We start from the raw sequence: 15,809 nt of genomic DNA on the forward strand, positions 1-15,809 counted from the left end.
CTGCTTTAAAATTGCCTGGTGGTAAGTGTGACTTCAGGTGTCTTCAGCCTAGTAATGAGCCATATTGCTATGGCTGGTCTTTCGTTCGTCAGTTTGGAGGGGTGCCCTGGAACAAGCAGAAGGGCTACCACCTTCCTGTGATCAGTCCCCTCCTTGCTGGTTGCCCCTACAGGGCGACTTTCGACCCTTTCCAGGGTCCCCCAGCAAAGTGAAACTGGATGTGGAAGATGGAGCTCACCTTCCAGACTTCCATGGCAGCTGCATCGGCAAACCAGAAGACTGACCCCTCCTTTCTTTTTGACAGCCCCTTAAATATTGAAAGATTGCTATCATTTCACCACTAGTCCGCAGGGCTCGTGGTCAATAGCATGGCTGTGCTATGCCGACTGTAGGAGGGGGATTGCTTTCCCACCAGGCACATTCCAGCCTCACCCCTAGTGACTTTCAGCTCTGTGGAAGGAGCAGGATCCCACCTTCGTCGCCAGTGTTGTATACTGGGTTTGTTGCTTGTGTACTTGTGTAAACCTTGTAATTGCTGTACTTATTTCTTTTGTTGCTATAATGTGTGTACATTCTAGGGGAAAGGGGTGTAATGTATTGGGCCTTGTTTTACTGAGTGTACCACATGGGGTTTGAATGCTGGAAGGTTGTTTAAGCAGGGAGCTGGCTAACGGCTCCCAGCTCCTCAGACAACCCGTCTCCAGCGCGGCCATCTCTAGGGCAGCAATAGGTTGCTTCAAACCTATTGGCCGCCACCTAGAGGCCAGGGTATAAGTAGCTCCATTCGCAGCCCTGTTTCCCAGTTAAGTTCCTGCAAGCAAATAAAGAAAGTTCCTGACTGAACTCACTCGCCTTGTCTCTTCATTCAAGCAACGAACCCAGTACACAACACTAAATGTAATGGAGAAATAAATTAAGTCAACTGAGCATGTCAGAAACCAGAACACAGACATAGTTGGTATTAGGAAAATATCTCTTCCTCCTGCTAGTTCATCAGTTTCAATTCAGTGATTTTTATGGAAATCACCCATAAATCAGGCAGGTCATAAAAAGGCTCACTGAGGTAGCATTAATAGCCATTCTTATCAAACAGAATCACCATGGAACTAAGCTTCTGCAAATTATTTAAGTGACTTGACATTTTCCATGCATATTAGGTCTCCTCCGATCATTCCGCCGGGGCCTGAAGACCTGGCTCTTTGAGCTCTCGGGCCCAGGCTGAGGAGAAAATTATTTTAATTGGGGTTTTTAATAGTACAGGGTTAATTTAATATTTTTTAACTTGGCTTTTAACTTTTGTATGTTTGATTTTTAATTCCCTGTAAACCGCCCTGAGTCCTCAGGGAAAGGGCGGTATATAAATGCAATAAAATAAATAAATAAATAAATCCTGGGAAATATCTGGATGATTGATTCTGATTTCCATCAGCTTTCTGCTTAATATTTCTGAAGCTTGATGTGTGTTATATTTCTTCTGAATGTAAAAAAAAAGAATGTAAAAAGCCCCAATTTGATAGATTCAGAGGCCGAGCATTAGATGGATGGAATGGGCTTGGTACAACTTCTCTGGAAAGGGCACTTGCTATTGTGGCATCAGGCCCCAATCTACGTTCAAAACCTCAGGAGGCCAGGATGTGTCTGGATGAAGCAAAATCAGCCCAGTCCTAACTAGACTGGTGTCTGAACATCAGGAGCACTTTAATAATAAAAAAAGAACAAATAATTATTTCAATGAGAGTTATATATAGATGTGGGGATTACAACTTCTGTCTTGAGGCTCATCCCTTTGGGATTTTAGGGGGCTTCCCAGATTGTCTTTCCTCCCTAGGGATTACACATAATAAATTTCTTATCCTTTTGTTGTTCTTCTTATAACTTGTCTTGAGATAAGCAACCATAAACTTTTCCAAAAGGTAAATAAATTACTATGTGATTTAAAATATTATAAATCACCTGGAACCTGTGACAGGCTCATATATGTCAAATCTGTAGGTCACAGAATCACACTAAGAATCAGCACACTAAGCACATTAGGCTGGCACCAGTTTGACTGATGATATTAAACAAATAACCTGCCTTGGACTTCCGGTGGCGACGCGACGCTGAAGACAGCCATCTCCGGGCTGTCCGCTCCGCAGCTTTGTTGTTTCATCGAAAACAGCGCCGATCAGCTGTTTAGGTTGATCTGAAGCCCCCTCCTCGGGAGAAGAGGAGGGGGTGAGGCCCCAGGTAGGGGTTGAGCTCTCCGGGGCCGCCTGAGCTTAAAGTTTGGGCGGCTGAAGGATTGAGCCCCCCCGAAGCCTGGGTTAGCTCCGGGCTGCGCAGCGTCTCTGCTCCGTGATTTTTGGAGCAGAGCCAAGCGTTAGCAACCACCCCTGCCAGAAGGAAAGACTCTTGAGTATTAAGGAGCAGGCAGAGCGGTACAGGAGGTCAAGGTGAAGTGGACTTTTATCTTTACTCTCTAGCTCAATGGATTTTATAGCTTTAAAGTGAAAGTGTGCAACAAGTGAAAGTGGGGGAAGATGGCGGCTAAAACTTCCAAAGCTCTCCGGAGTACGGGGGCTTCCCCGGTGCAACAGACCTCGTTGCAAGCTTTGCTTCCTCCTGCACCTCCTCCGGCATTGACGCTTAAGGATTTACAAGATGCCTTTGAAAAGCATTCACAATTAATGTCAGATATGATGGATGAAAAGATGGAAAAGCTGGAGGAGAAATTGGAGGAGAAGATGGAAGAGAAGTTCAGAGCAATGAGGGCAGACATTTTGTCTACAATTGAAAGTGTCGCTGAATGTGTGCAACGTTTGGATGAAAAAGTGGAGGATCTTAGTCAAAAGAACTCTATATTAGAAGTAAAGGTGTTAGAGAATGAAAATATAAGGGACAAAATGGATGGAGAATTGAGCCTTGTCCAGTACCATCAGATGGAGTTTGCTATTAGAATCAGGGGCTTAAAAGAGAATCCTAAAGAAGATTTAAAGCAGCTGGTCTCTGAGGCTTTGGAAGCGGTACTGGGCCAGCCAGCATCTGAAATAGAGGGAAGTATGGATAAAATCTTTCGTGTAAATTCATGGATTGCAAGGCAGAGGAAGTTACCTAGAGATGTGGTGGTCTACTTTACAAAGAGAGCAATTAGGGATGAAGTTATTCAAGCTGCTTACGATACTAAGTTTGTGGTTGCTGAGCAAGAAGTCCTGGTTTTAAAAGAGATTCCTCCAAAGATTTTAAGGAGAAGGAAAGATTTTGCATTCCTTGCACAGGAACTTAAGAAATGTGATATCAAGTTTAGATGGGAGATTCCAGTCGGAATGGTGGTGATGCACGAAGGTAAAAGACATCGTCTGGTTACTGTGACTCAGGCACGTGATTTCTACAGCAATGTGTTAAAAGCACCCCCCCTGTCACTTTTGGAAGCTGTAAAGGGATATGGCGAGGGAAAGTCTCAAGATGCTGAAGGAATACAGACAGAGGAGAATGGTGCTGGAGGGGATCAAATTACAGTTTCATCGGCTGTTGCTGGAGAGCAGAGGATGATGCGTGCCGCCTTAAGACGAGCGAGACAAGAGCAAGAGCAAGACCAGCAGAAAGTTATGGAACCTCCAAAGCGTACTTACAGTGAAGCTGTGGGAGGGCCGCGGCCTAAGGAAGTTACAGGGGTCCTGGCAGACGTGCTCCAGAAGCTTCAAGACGCCAAGAATGGCGACTAAATTTCTAACCTGGAATGTTAATGGATTAAATTCACCACAGAAGAGAAAGATTTTCAATATTTAAAACAATTTAAGACTGATGTTATTTGTTTGCAAGAAACGCATATTAGGGTTATGGACCAAAAGTATTTATTGAACTCAAGGCTGGGTACGCAATTTATTGCTTCTGCAATGAATAAGAAAAATGGAGTGGTTGTTTATGTTAAGAATACTCTGACAGCGGAACTAATTGAAGTAGATAAGCAAGGAAGATATGTTATGATAGATTTGCTGCTAGAAGGCAAAAAAACGCTCTTAGTTGGACTGTATGCTCCTAATCAACAACAAGCTGATTTTTTTAACTTACTACATACAAAGGTTACCCAACTGGATTATAAATCTTTTATTTTTATGGGAGATTGGAATGGTGTCCTAGACGTACAGTTGGAAAAAGCTGGTTTTTTTAAGCGTGCCCCGAGTCATGCTAGATTGCCCAAATCTTTTTTTGAAATGAAGGATGATCTGGAATTGCGAGACATTTGGCATGATACACATCTACATGAAAAGGATTATACTTTTTTTTCTGATAGACATCAATCTTTTTCCAGGATTGATTTTATTTTGTTGACTAATGACTTTTTTCCTAGGATTAAGAAGGTAAAGATCTGTGCAAGAACTATTTCTGACCATAGCCCAGTTTGGTTAGAGATCGATAAGGACAATAGGGATAGGCACTCGTGGCGCGTAAATGAGAATTTGTTTAGAAACCAGAGAAATGTGGAGGAATGTAAACAGCAGATGAAGGATTTCTTTGAAATTAATATGAATAAGGATACCTCTATGGATATGGTTTGGGATGCTAGCAAAGCCTATATGAGAGGGGTGTTGATATATATGAACAATAAACATAGACGTAATTTGGAAGCTAGAAGGAAAGAACTGGAGAATGAAATTAGGGAAAAAGAAAAGGCCCTAATTTTGAACCCATTGGATGTGAAGATTAAGGAGGTTATTAACCTGCTAAGAGGACAATTTGATAAGTTGATGGCTGATCAGGTGGTAACTAATTTACGGTTTGCTAGGCATAATACTTTTTGCAATGCCAATAAACCAGGTAGGTGGCTAGCCTACAGGTTAAGGAAAAAGCAAAGGGCTTCTAATATAGATAAAATTGAATATAAAGGAAAGGTTGTGTTTCAACAGGAACTTATCAAGGAAGCCTTTGTGGATTTTTATTCTAAACTATATGCTAAGGAGAAGATTAATGAAACAGATATTGATGTATATTTGAAGAATGCTAGCATCCCGGTTCTTACGCAAGAACAAAAGGAGGAGATCAATCAATTGATAACAGAAGAAGAAATTCTTATAGCAATTAAGGAACTGAAGGTGGATAAAGCGCCAGGCACGGATGGTCTGACTGCGGTCTACTACAAAAATTTACAATTGGAGCTGATAAAGCCGTTAAGGGAATTGTTTCAGACAATTCAGAGGGGGGGAAGGGTGCCTCCGTCTTGGAGAACTGCTTTTATTTCTTTGATTCCGAAGGAAGATCAAGATGCTACTCAAGTTAAAAATTACAGACCAATATCGCTTTTAAATACAGACTACAAGATATTTGCTAAGGTGTTAGCTAACAGATTGATGAGGGTCTTGCAACAGATGATTCATGGGGATCAAACTGGGTTTATTGGTGGTAGACAAATGAAAAATAATGTGAGGCATATAGTAGATGTGGTGGAGTTCTTGGAAAGGAACAACCAGATCCCTGCAGCGCTAATTTTCTTAGATGCTGAAAAAGCTTTTGATCAACTGAATTGGCAATTTTTGATGAAAGTTTTAGATAAAATGAATTTTGGGGATAATTTTTACAACCAATTAGGGCATTATATCAAAAACAAACTGCCTGAATAATAGTTAACAATAGTTTGACTGAAGTATGCAATATTGAAAAGGGCACAAGACAAGGGTGTCCGTTATCACCTTTATTATTTGTTTTAACATTGGAGATATTATTGATAAAAATACGGAATTCGGAAAAAATTAAGGGTATTCAAATTAGAGATCAGGATTATAGACTGAGGGCGTTTGCAGATGATCTGGTTGTTACGGTGACTCAGCCAGAAAACTCTGTTGTGGACCTGATGGAGATAATAATGCAATATGGGAAGGTTTCTGGATTTAAGGTTAATGTACAAAAAACCAAAATTTTGGCCAAAAATATGACAGCACCGCAAAAGGCCCTTTTAGAAGGACTAACTGGATTTGAGATTGTCAAAAGGGTCAAATATTTGGGGGTGTATTTGTCACCCTCTAATGCAAAGTTATATAAAAATAATTATGAAAAGTTATGGGGAAAAATTCAAAAAGAATTGGAGAGTTGGGAAAAACTGCAATTGTCTTTGCTGGGAAGAATTGCAGCAGTGAAAATGAACGTCCTGCCTAAATTTTTATTTTTATTTCAAATGATACCGGTTCTTAAAAAAGATTCTAATTTGGAAGAATGGCAACGGGGTATCAATAAATTTGTGTGGGCAGGGAAAAGGCCACGAGTTAAACTTAAGATTATGCAGGATACTCGTGAAAGAGGTGGTCTTAAAATGCCTAATCTTAAATTATATTATGAAGCTGCTGCGTTATCAGGAATAAGTGATTGGATTAACTTGACACAAGGGAGATTATTAAATCTTGAGGGCCATGACTTGTTATTTGGCTGGCATGCATATTTGTTGTATGATAAGAAGGTAGATAATGTGTTTAAAGTGCATATTTTAAGACAGGCATTGTTGAGAGTTTGGAAGAAGTATAGACATAAGTTAGACTACAAGGTGCCGTTGTGGGCAATCCCAAAACACGCAATAGAAAACATAAATGTTGGCTTCAAACATGATGTGACTACGTATAAGGAGATTTTAAGCTTGGAAAGAAATGTCTGGTGTTTGAAGCCGTACAATCTCTTGCGAGATGAGAAGATCGTTCAAACTTGGTTTCAATATACTCAGTTACGGGCCAGGTGGAAAGAAGATCAGAAAATTGGTTTTTCAATGACCGATGAAAATTTGATAAAGCAAATTAGAAACCAGGGTCCAGCACATATCAAACGGATATATCTTGCATTAATAGAAATTGACTCAAAAACAGAACTTGTTAAAGACTGTATGATAAAATGGGCTCAGAATATTCAAGAAGTTATTACAATGGACACGTGGGAAAAGATCTGGGTGAGGAACGTAAAATTCACGCAAGCCCAAAACCTAAGAGAGAACTTTTATAAAATGTTTTATAGATGGCATCTAGACCCTAAAAAGCTTGCAAGTATGTATCCGAATTATCAGCCTAAATGTTGGAGGTGTGGTGGCGAAGATGCAACGTATTTTCATATATGGTGGACCTGCAAAAAGGTTAAGGCTTTTTGGATAAAAATTTGGTGGAACATGCAGAAGATCTTTAAGCAAAGGATAAAGTTTTGTCCGCAATTGTTTTTGTTGGGCATAACTACAGAAGCTACTGTTGTGGACGTTAAGTTGATGCTGAACTTAATCACAGCAGCAAGACTTTTAATAGGTCAATATTGGAAAAAGGAGGAACTGCCGACTATAGAAGAATGGACTCTAAAAGTTTCTGACATGGCGGAAATGGCAAAGATTTCGGCTTACCTGAAAGATCATTCGCAAGAACGTTATATTATGGAGTGGAAAAAGTGGATTGATTATATCCAGAACAAATATGGGACTAAGAAATTTCATTTAGCATTTGAGTAAGTTTCCTTTTTTGTTCTCTTTTCTTTTTATATGTAATATTAATATTGCTTGTAATCATTTTATATGAGCTAGAGGGTGATAGAATTAATAGTTTATTGTTGTTAGCATATGGATGCTTATGATTGTTCTTTGTTTTTATACCCTGTATTTAGCTCTTGGAAGTCGGGGGGGAGGGGGGAATGGGTGGGAGGGATAGGGAGGGTTAGGTAGGGGTGGGGGGAGGGGGGATTGTTAAAGTTAAAATGTACTGTAAAACTTTTCAATAAAAAAAACAAAAAAAAACAAATAACCTGCCTTTACTGGCAATAATTCCTCAAAGCCTCAAAGCTTCACTGGAGCTCAGCCCTGCTATTTAACAGTCTTTAAATGGCCAGTCTGTTCTAACACCAAGGGAGTAATACATTTTATATGTGCTGGGAAGGGTAATGGAGGCAGATGGGCATGTACACAGGATTAGAGCTGCTGCCCTGCTCCCCAGATGTATGACTTTGACATCAGATGGAGTGGCACAGCTGGCTACCTAGCAATTGCATGGAAATGAAACAAATTGCATCATTAAAGAGCAAAATGCTGATGAGCCTGACATTATTGGCTGCTCATGCAAAGGGCAGTTCTTCCTTTACCTCAGAAGTGCAGATGAGCTGACCTTTCTACTGATTAAATAATATAACTGTAAATGGCAGTCCAAAAGAGACTGGGATTGTGGGAAGAGTTCATTCAAAATCTAATTGGAATAAACAGAATTATGTTATATAAAATGGAGGAAGTAACAGGGATCCATCTATCTGAAGCATTGCACAAAGTCCTTAATCTCTTCCAAGCCTCCCATTTTAAATTTCAGTACTTAATCCACATCAAAATCAATTCTATGCTACATTTATCAATTCACATTCTTTTTTATGCCTCCCCACCATTAATTGTCTCTCCCCCTCTACTAGTACTACCGATTCTAAACTCCTCAGAGCAGAAACAATTTTATTGATTCGTGTTATCCTATAATCTGCATAGCACCCCTCCCTAACTAGATACCCTCCAGATTTTTTGGACTAGAGGTCCTGCCATTCCCATTAACATGAGAAAGGATAGTGAAAAATGCCTATATTACACAGTTATAGAAACATGATTGCTACTGGTGCAGAATGATAATATATAATTGATAATATTCCTTGAATAGGTGAAGAATTTAATTTGTCTGCCATATTGTGGACTGAACAGAGATATCTAGATCCCCCTACCCATTTTATTAGGAGATTTTAACAGTGCTAACCTAGGCCACAGGTCTGCAACCCGCGGCTCCGGAGCCGCATGCGGCTCTTTCAGCCATCTCCTGCGGCTCCCAGTCCTCTGCCATGTGCAGTCCCCCCCCCCAAAAAAAGTGGGACTAAAAAAGTTCAAATAATCAATTCAAATATGCAGGGTAGGTGCATATCTCGCCTTGGCTCCACTCTTCAGTCAAACCCTGTTCTGCGCATGCGCGCATGTACACACATGTGCACACATTTTTTGCGGCTCCCAGTTTTTCCTTTTGTGAGGGAACCGGTTCTGAGTGGCTCTTTCACTGTTTCAGGTTGCTGACCCCTGACCTAGGCTAGGAGCTGCCAAGATATACTCAGCAAGTCAGCAGTCTCACAAGAGGCAAAAATATTTTAGAACACTACTACTCAACATTAAAAGATGCCTGTCACTGTCTACCAAGAGCAACTGTGGGACACTCTGATCACTGTATGATTCACCTTGTACTTGTTTATAGATAAAGACTTAAAATTATAAAACCAATAGTTCAGACATGTCAAACACAAGGCCCGGGGGCCAGATCCGGCCCACGAAGTAGTTTCATGTGGCCCGCGAAGCCATCCTGGAAACAGTGAGGGAACGGCCCCCACTGCCTTGGCCCTGGCCCAGAGACCCTCCTTCTGCCAGAGACCCTCAGATCTGTCCCACTCCTGCCCAGGCCCCCATAGGCACCCTTGATGCGAACAATGTAGAGCTGGCCATGCCCACCCAGTAGGCCATACGCACTCCAGCCATGCCCACCCAGTAGGCCACACCCACCCAGGCCATACCCACCCGGCCCCTTGAGGGCAACCGCAATGCTGATGCGGCCCTCAATGAAATTGAGTTTGACACTCCTGCAATAGTTAAAACACTTGTAAGATCATTGGCCCTTAGCAAAACTTGAAAAATCATAAAAATCCAATCATAAAAACTCAAACAGAGGCTTCTTAAAGGTACAGCACTTTATTTTTGATCAAAGTCCTGGGTGGGTACACAATCTGAACACCGGCAGCAGTTGCATTCAGAAGTGCCACAACTTACTGTATAAAGTTAGAAGCATTGCTTTATAAACTTTGTTAGCCAATGAAAATCAGACAACAGGGTTATTACAATAAAAGGAAGACATCAATCATTTCTGTACACTCCCTTATTGCCTCCTTCAGTACATCACATCTGTGTACGTTTCCCACGCTTGCATGAAATTTGTCCCTGATGCAAATGCTGATTACAAAGGCGAGATAGCAATAGTTAGGCAAGGCTACACAATTTGTTTCTTTTTCTGGTTCCAGTTACAGAACCCTACACACTGAAATCTTGGATTGAAGAGATGAAGTTAAAGTTACAGCCTTGCCTCGACTGCACAGACTGGAATGTTTTCAAAGCTGCCTCAGCAGGCCGCCCAACCAAGCAGAGGAAATAGATGAACTTTTTGCTAGTCAGCTAACTAAGGTATGTAAGAAGCACATCATAATAGTAACAGGGGACTTTAATTACCCTGATATCAACTGGGAGACAAACTCTGCACCAAGTGGAAGATCAAACAGATTCCTGACAAACCTAGCAGACAACATTCTCTCCCAAAAAATAGAGAAGGGAACTAGGGGATTAGCCATATTGGATTTAATTCTCACAAACAGAGATGAAATGATAGAAAATGTCGAAGCCACAGGAACCTTGGGGGGAAGTGATCATGCAATATTGGAATTCAACATTCTGGAGGCACAAGCAATAGAACACAGCCAAACTAGAGTCTTGGACTTTAAAAGAGCTAATTTCAATAAACTTAGAGAGACCATGGGAAGAATTCCATGGATGAGAATCCTAAAGGGGAAAACAACTCGAAGAAGCTTGGGAAATTTTGAAAAGTGAGATAATAAAGGCCCAGTCTAGTACAATTCCAACAAAGAAGAAAAATAACAGCTCTCAAGAGAAACCAGCATGGCTGCATAAAGAACTCTCTGATAAATTGAAAGATAAAAAGGACAAGTATAAGAATTGGAAAGAGGGGCACATAACTAAGTCAGAATATCAGCAAATAGCCTGTGCCTGCAAAGTTGAAGTGAGGAAAGCTAAGGCTCAAAATGAACTAAGGCTTGCAACCAAAGTCAAAAATAACAAAAAATGCTTCTTTCAACATATAAAAAACAAGAAAAAAGTTAAGGAAATGATTGGTCCATTAGTGGGGGAAAGTGGCAAGAAGGTGACAAGCAATAGGGAGAAAGCAGAACTATTTAACTCGTTTTTTGCATCTGTCTTTACACAAAGGGAAAAAACAGTCCAACCTACCAAAACCAGTGCCATAAAAAACAGAACAGAAACACAAGTTAAGATAGGCAAAAAAATGGTAAGTGAACACCTGTCCAGCATAGACGAGTTCAAATCACCAGGACCAGATGGATTACACCCCAAAGCTCTCAAGGAACTGGCAGACGTGATCTCAGAACCACTGAACTATATTTTTCAAAGATCCTGGAGCACTGGGGAACTACCAGAGGACTGGAAGAGAGCTGATGTAGTTCCCATCTTCAAAAAAGGGAAAAAATAGATCCAGGAAACTACAGAGCTATCAGCCTGACCTCAATACCTGAGAAGATTCTGGAAAAGATAATCAAACAAGAAATCAGCAAACACGATGCAAACAAAGTCATCACTAAAAGTCAACATGGGTTTGTCAAAAACAGATCATGCCAGACAAATCTTATTACATTCTTTGACCAAGTGACAAAATTAGTGGACCAGAGGAATGCTGTAGATATAATTTACTTGAACATTTGATAAAGTAGATCACAACCTACTACTTGATAAGATAAAAAAATGTGGGTTAGATAGCATCACCACCAGATGGATTCATAGCTGGCTGACAGGCTGTACTCAGCGTGTGGTCCTCAATGGAACCGCATCTACATGGAAGGAAGTGTGTAGTGGGGTGCCCCAGGGCTCTGTTCTGGGCCCAGTGCTCTTCAATATCTTCATTAACGATTTGGATGAGGGGATAGATGGGGAATTCATCAAATTTGCAGACGACACCAAGATGGCAGGAATAGCCAATACTCCAGAAGATAGGCTTAAAATACAGGAGGATCTAGACAGACTCGAACACTGGGCGCTATCTAACAAAATGAAATTCAATGGTGAAAAAAGTAAGGTTCTACATTTAGGCAGGAAAAATCAAATGCACATGTATAGTATAGGTGGTACCTTGCTCAATAGTAGTAACTGTGAGAGGGATCTTGGAGCCCTAGAGGACAATCACTTAAATATGAGCCAACAGTGTGCTGCAGCTGCCAAAAAAGGCAACACAGTGCTATGCTGCATTAACAGAGGGATAGAATCAAGATCACATGGTCTTAGTACCAGTTTACAATGGCTTGGTAAGGCCACACTTGGAATACTGCATCCAGTTTGGTCACCACGATGTAAAAAAGATGTTGAGACTCTAGAAAGGGTACAGAGAAGAGCAACAAAGATGATTGGGGGACTGGAGGCTAAAACATATAGGGAACGGTTGCTGGAATTGGGTATGTGTAGTTTAACGAAGAGAAGAGTGAGGGGTGACATGATAGCAGTGTTCCAATATCTCAGGGGCTGCCACAAAGAAGAGGGAGTCAAGCTATTCCCCAAAGCACCTGAAAGCAGGACAAGAAGCAACGGATGGAAACTAGTCAAGGAGAGAAGCAACCTAGAACTAAGGAGAAATCTCCTGACAGTTAGAACAATTAACCAGTGGAACAACCTGCCTCCAGAGGTGGTGAATGCTCCAACACTGGAGGTTTTTAAGAAGAGACTGGACACTCATTTGCCTGAAATGGTATAGGGTTTCCTGCCTGAGCAGGGGGTTGGACTAGATGACCTCCAAGGTCCCTTCCAACTTATTATCATTATCATTATCATTATTATTTGGATGTACTCACTGACACTGTGAAATCATACATTCATTTTTGTGAGAACTTATGTGCGCCGACCAGTGGTGGGAATTGAGCCAGTTCACACCGGTTCAGGAGAACTGGTAGATAAATTTACCTGAATCAAGAGAACACTCTGGCTTCCAGAAGTCCAATCTAGGCCTCTGAAGTCTGTTCTATGCCTGGGAGGCCTGGAGGAGGCATCGGAGGCCTGGAGGAGACCTCCCAGGCCTAGAACAGCCCACCGGAAGTGCAAGATGCCACTTCCGGAAGTCCATTCTAGGCATTGGAGACCTGGAGGCTTTTATTTATTTATTTATTTATTTATTAGTTTTTATAAACCGCCCTTCTCCCGAGGGACTCGGGGCGGTGTACAGAGGAAGGAATGTATACAGATTGAACACTAAATAATAAGAAACACTAATGAAAACAAACTGGGACCCCGATTAACGCTATCATGCCAGGCCAGACTGCTGGAACAGGAAAGTTTTTAAGTCGCGACGGAAGGTACGGAGGTCAGGGGCCATCCGGATTTCGGTTGGTAAGCTGTTCCAGAGGGCTGGCGCACCCACTGAGAATGCCCTCCCCCTGGGGGCCACCAGCCGACATTCCTTGAGCGGTGGCACCCTGAGGAGGCCCTCTCTGTGGGAGCGCACAGGACGGTGGGGTGCTGACATTGGCAGAAGGTGCTCCCGTAGGTAGTCCAGACCCATGCCATGTAGGGCTTTGTATGTCATTGTTAGCACCTTGAACTTCACACGGAAGGCAACCGGAAGCCAGTGCAGCGCACGGAGGAGAGGTGTGATATGGGAGTATCGGGAGGCTCCCAAGAGTGTCCGTGCCGCCGCACTTTGCACCAGTTGAAGCTTCCGAGTGGATCTCAAGGGCAGCCCCATGTAGAGAGCGTTACAATAGTCTAGGCGAGAGGTCACAAGGGCATGGGTGACTGTACGTAAGGAATCCAGGTCCAGATAAGGCCGTAGTTGGCGGACTAGTCGAACCTGGGAGAAGGCCCCCTTGGTCACAGCTCCTATGTGGTCTTCTAGGGAGAGCTGCGAGTCTAGGAGGACACCCAGGTTGCGGGCCCTATCAACAGGTGGGAGTAACTTGTCCCCAATGTTAAGCAGTGGGACGTTCTGAATATCCTGGCTTGCCGGTACGTACAGCCATTCAGTCTTGTCCGGGTTCAGTTGAAGCCTGTTTCTCCCCATCCATTCCCGGACCGCTTTCAGGCAGCGGGACATCACGTCTAGGGCATCACTGATATTGTTTGGAGTTGAGATAAAAAGCTGGGTGTCATCAGCATACTGATGGTACCCTACTCCAAAACTGCGAATGATCTCACCCAGCGGTTTCATGTAGATGTTGAACAGGAGAGGCGAGAGGACCGACCCCTGAGGGACTCCGCAAGCGAGAGGCCTCGGGGTCGACCTCTGTCCCCCTGTCAGCACCGACTGCGAGCGACCCTGGAGAAAGGAGGAGAACCAACGCAGAACCGTGCCTCCCACTCCCAGTCCCCTGAGGCGTCGCAGCAAGATACCATGGTCGATGGTATCGAAAGCCGCCGAGAGGTCTAATAAGACTAGGACAGAGGAATGGCCCCTGTCCCGGGCTCTCCAGAGATCATTCATCAGAGCGACCAATGCCGTCTCCGTGCTGTAGCCCGGCCTGAAACCCGATTGGTACGGGTCTAGATAATATATTAATATATTTAATATATTTATATTAAAAAAGAGAGGAGTGAAGGGATTTTATTGTGCTTATGATTTTAGTATAAGTTTAACATTATCAGCTATTTTATATAATAACCATTAGTAACCATTTTATATTGATACTTGAATTGTTATTATGTAATCATTGTTTTGTTATTTTATAATCATTATTTTGTAATCAGATGCTTTATGTATTTTGGAAAAGTAAAAGCCTCATCTTAAAGGGGAGGAGGAAAAGGAGCTGTGGTGGAGCCTGGGTTGTTGTGTATGAGACATCACCTAGAGCAGGGGTCTTCAAACTCGGCCCTTTTATGACTCATGGACTTCAACTCCCAGAATTCCTCAGCCAGCATGCCTGGCTGAGAAATTCAGGGAGTTGGAAGTCCATGAGTCATAAAAGGGCCGAGTTTGAAGACCTCTGATCTAGAGCCTTGGTGGAGCAGTGGGCTAATGCCTCCTTAAGTAACACCAGCTGTCTGCAATTAGTGCAGGTTCGCATCCCACCAGGCTCAAGGTTGACTCAGCCTTCCATCCTTCCGAGGTAGGTAAAATGAGGACCCAGATTGTTGGGGGCAATAAGCTGACTTTGTAATAATGCCGCTTGGGTGTGTGTGTGAAAGCCCTAATAAGCAGGCATATACATAGAATGAAGGCTATTGCTAAGCACATTGATTTGTGCTTTAAATTGTAAGCCGCCCTGAGTCTTCGGAGAAGGGCGGGATATAAATGGGATTATATATATTATATATTTTATTTTGATCAAAATAAAAGTTATTTGCTTGCTGAAACCTAGGCTCAGGAGTTTCTTTTGGCTCTTTTAAATTCCTGAGTAATGCTGGGGCAATTGTGAGGCTAAGTGTAAAACCTTATATCCTGGCACCCAAATGTGGGGGCAAGCTTCAAAGGCTCCCCCCCCACAAACACACATCTGGAGATCCCTGTTAGGATCCCAAGGAGCTTTCATTTCTCAATGGGAGGAAACTGACGGCGACTGAATCATGAGTCTTAGAGTGCTCCCAGGTGTTTGACCTGGAAGACTCTGGTGTTTCATTGTCAGCAGTGGATCCATGTCTGAGGAACCTGAACGCCTGAATTCAATGAGGTTTCATGCTTCTCCACTGAGTGGAGAAAGGGAGAAATTGCAACAGGCACCTTGGTGAGTAAAAGAGATAAAAAAGCTTTGGTAATCCTGGAATAAGACAGGAGGTTGATCGCTCCGACTTTGTCCTCTAGAGATAAGCATAAAAATAATAAAATAAATGAAGCATAAAGAAATAAATGAAGAAATGAAGAAATGAGTAAGGAAAGAGGGAGTTGAGAAACTGTCTTCTAATACAGGATAGAGAGTGATTTAAGGAAAGTAATTAAATTGGAATGTAATTTTTTTTGCAGAGGTTTTTGTAATTTTGAAATAAGATAGGGGGCTGATTTCCTCGACTAATCCTCCAAAGGTAAAATTTATTACTAAATTACAAA

Source organism: Vipera berus, assembly GCF_964194415.1.
Source record: "Vipera berus genome assembly, chromosome: Z".
NCBI classification, from domain to species: domain Eukaryota; kingdom Metazoa; phylum Chordata; class Lepidosauria; order Squamata; family Viperidae; genus Vipera; species Vipera berus.